The sequence below is a fragment of the Dasypus novemcinctus genome, chromosome 30 (genome assembly GCF_030445035.2).
Source record: "Dasypus novemcinctus isolate mDasNov1 chromosome 30, mDasNov1.1.hap2, whole genome shotgun sequence".
NCBI lineage: Eukaryota > Metazoa > Chordata > Mammalia > Cingulata > Dasypodidae > Dasypus > Dasypus novemcinctus.
Genome location: NC_080702.1, coordinates 14,955,934 through 14,960,226, shown reverse-complemented (window position 1 = coordinate 14,960,226; position 4,293 = coordinate 14,955,934).

Below are 4,293 nucleotides of genomic sequence, written 5' to 3'. Positions count from 1 at the left end.
AATATCTATGCCCCTAACAAGGGTGCCTCTAAATACGTCAGGCAAACGCTGGAAAAACTAAGTGAAAGAATAGATACATCTACAATTATAGTGGGGGATTTTAATACACCACTATCAACTCTGGACAGAACATCTCAAAAGAGAATCACCAAAGAAACAAAACATCTGAATAATATATTAGAGGAGCTCGATCTAATAGACATATATAGATCGCTACACCCAAACACAGCAGGATATACATTTTTCTCAAGCGCACATGGATCATTCTCCAAGATAGATCATATGCTAGGCCACAAAGAAAGGCTGAACGAATTCAGAAAGATTGAAATCATACAAAACATTATCTCTGACCACAGTGGAGTCAAGCTGGAGATTTGCAAGGGAAAGAAGCCCAGATTTCACACCACGATTTGGAAATTAAACAACACACTCTTAGAAAAACAGTGGGTCAAAGAGGAAATCTCAAAAGAAATCAATGACTACCTTGAAACAAATGATAATGATAACACAACATACCAAAATTTATGGGATGCAGCAAAAGCAGTACTGAGAGGGAAGTTTATAGCCATAAATTCATATATCAAAAAAGAAGAAAGAGCAAAAATTGAAGAACTAACTGCACATTTGAAGGAATTAGAAAAACAACAACAAAGTAACCCAACAGGAAGAAGAAGGAAGGAAATACAAAGATAAGAGCAGAACTAAATGAAATAGAAAATAAGAAAGCACTTGAACAGATAAACAAGACCAAGAGCTGGTTTTTTGAGAAGATTAACAAAATTGACAAACCTTTAGCAACACTAACAAAGAAAAAAAGAGAGAAGATGCAAATACACAAAATAAGAAATGAGAAAGGCGATATCACCACTGACCCCACAGAAATAAAGACTATCATAAGAGGATATTTTGAAAAACTATATTCCAACAAAAATGACAATCTAGAGGAAATGGACAAATTCCTAGAAACACATAAACAGCCCATATTGACAAAAGAAGAAATTGATGATCTTAACAAACCAATCACAAGCAGAGAGATAGAATCAGTTATTAAAAATCTCCCAACTAAGAAGAGCCCAGGGCCAGATGGCTTCACAGGTGAATTCTATAAAACATTCCGGAAAGAACTGACACCAATCCTGCTGAAACTATTCCAAACCATCGAAACAGAAAGAACATTACCCAACTCCTTCTATGATGCCAACATTACCCTAGTACCAAAGCCAAACAAAGACATCACAAGAAAGGAAAATTACAGACCAATTTCTCTAATGAACCTAGACGCAAAAATACTTAACAAAATACTTGCTAATCGTATTCAACAACACATTAAACGAATTATACACCACGACCAAGTGGGATTCATCCCAGGTATGCAAGGATGGTTCAACATAAGAAAATCAATCAACGTAATACACCATATAAACAGATTGAAGGAAAAAAATCACATGATTATATCTATTGATGCAGAAAAAGCATTTGACAAAATACAGCACCCTTTCTTGATAAAAACACTCCAAATGATTGGAATACAAGGAAATTTTTTGAACATGATAAAGAGTATATATGAAAAACCTAAAGCCAATATTGTTTACAATGGAGAAATCCTAGACTCCTTCCCTCTAAACTCAGGAACAAGACAAGGTGGCCCACTGTCGCCGCTCCTATTTAACATTGTCTTAGAAGTACTTGCTCGAGCACTGAGGCAAGAACCAGAAATAAAAGGCATTCAAATTGGAAAGGAAGAAGTCAAAATTTCATTATTTGCAGATGACATGATCCTATACATAGAAAACCCTGAGAGATCTACAACGAAGATTCTAGAACTCATAAATGAGTTTAGTAAAGTCGCAGGTTATAAGATCAATGCGCAAAAATCAGTAGCATTTCTGTACACCAATAATGAGCAAGATCAGGAGGAAATCAAGAAACAAATACCATTCACAAAAGTAAATAAAAAAATCAAATACTTAGGAATAAATTTAACTAAAGAGGTAAAGAACTTATACACTGAGAACTATACAAGATTGTTCAAGGAAATCAAAGAAGACCTAAATAAATGGAAGACTATTCCTTGTTCATGGATAGGAAGACTGAACATTATTAAGATGTCTATCCTACCAAAATTGATCTACACATTCAATGCAATCCCAATAAAAATCAATGCAGCCTTCTTTAAGGAACTAGAAAAACTAACTATGAAATTTATTTGGAAAGGAAAGAGACCCCGAATAGCCAAAGACATACTGAAAAAGAAAAACGAAATTGGAGGAATCACACTACCTGACTTCAAAACATACTATAAAGCTACGGTGGTGAAAACAGCATGGTATTGGCATAAGGAGAGACATATAGACCAATGGAATCGAATTGAAAGCTCTGATATAGAACCTCACATATACAACCACATAATATTCGATAAAGCCACCAAACCCTCTCAACTGGGAGAGAGTGGCCTATTCAACAAATGGTGTCTGGAGAACTGGATAGCCATATGTAGAAGAATGAAAGAGGATTACCATCTCACACCTTATACAAAGATCAACTCAAGATGGATCAAAGACCTAAATATAAGAGCCAAGACCATAAAAACCTTAGAAAGCAGTGTAGGGAAACATCTACAGGACCTTGTAATAGGTAATGGATTTATGAATATCTCACCAAAAGCACGAGCAGCAAAAGAACTAATAGATAAATGGGACTTCCTCAAAATTAAAGCCTTCTGCACCTCAAAGGAGTTTGTCAAGAAAGTAAAAAGGGAGCCCACACAGTGGGAGAAAATATTTGGCAATCATATATCTGATAAGAAACTTATAACTTGCATATATAAAGAACTCCTACATCTTGAAAATAAAAAGATAAACAATCCATTTAAAAAATGGGAAAAAGACTTAAACAGACACTTCTCCGAAGAAGAAATACAAATGGCAAGAAAGCACATGAAAAAATGTTCCAAATCTCTAGCTATCAGGGAAATGCAAATCAAAACCACAATGAGATACCATCTTACACCCATAAGATTGGCAGCTATGAAAAAAACAGAAGAATACAAGTGCTGGAGAGGATGTGAAGGAAGGGGAACACTCATCCACTGCTGGTGGGAATGCAGAAGGATCCAACCATTCTGGAGAACAGTATGGCGGTTTCTCAAAAAACTAGCCATAGATTTGCCATATGACCCAGCAATACCACTGCTGGGAATATACCCAGCAGAACTGAAAACAAGAACACAAACCAATATATGTACACCAATGTTCATAGCAGCATTGTTCACTATTGCCAAAAGTTGGAATCAACCCAAATGCCCATCAACAGACGAGTGGATCAATAAAATGTGGTATATACACACAATGGAATACTACTCGGCTGTAAGAACAAACACACTACAAACACATGTGATAACATGGATGAATCTTGAGAACCTTATGTTGAGTGAAGCAACCCAGACATTGAAGGACAAATACTACATGACCTCAATGATATGAAATAAACAAGCTGCCCTAGATAGCAAGAGACTGAACGATAGGCTTGCAGGAAATCGGAGGGTGGAGGAAGGATATGAGCCGATGTCTGCAGGGGTGGAATTTAAGACGAGATGGTGGTAAGTATGAACACAAAGAAGAGATAAAAGGGGGGCAAGGGGTTGCCTTTGCTTGGGGCTTTGCGGGTTTGAGGGTGGCTGGGGAGGGACGGGTGGGTAACGTTGCCCAAAAGTGGGGGGAGGGAGGGGTAGCATACGAACCAGGAGAGGGTCAGGTGTTGGTGGAGAGTAAAATGCCGAGAAAATCATATCAAAATATAATAAAGAGGGTTACCTGTTTAGAATGCTCGGAGGGGAGGGTCTGATGCAGGACGGGCTCCTGGGGAATGTCTAAATGCTCATTCTGCCAGAGTGGGTGACACCATGGGGTAGAAACCCAAGTAGTGAGAGTGGGGGTGGACCCACATCCTGGGGAGGACTAATGCCATCCAATAGAGGGAACTGTATCCCTCGAGAGAAAGGGTGGTTCCCAGGGCATTGGGGCAGTTGAGCAAGTTAGGCCCTGAACACTATTCCATCTATCTCTGGAAGTGGCTCCTCAGGAAACGGAGGTTGGCTATCACTGAGGGCACCAAGGTGGAAGGGAAAATGGACGTTAAATGTGTGGAACCAAAGTAAATGGGGGGTAAGAGAGGAGTTTCTTGAGAGTACACAAGGATGGATATAAAACATGTAATATTACACCATAACATATAGGAGATGACAGACTGATAATGTAAACCATAATGTAAAACATAGGATCACTAAAAATGTAA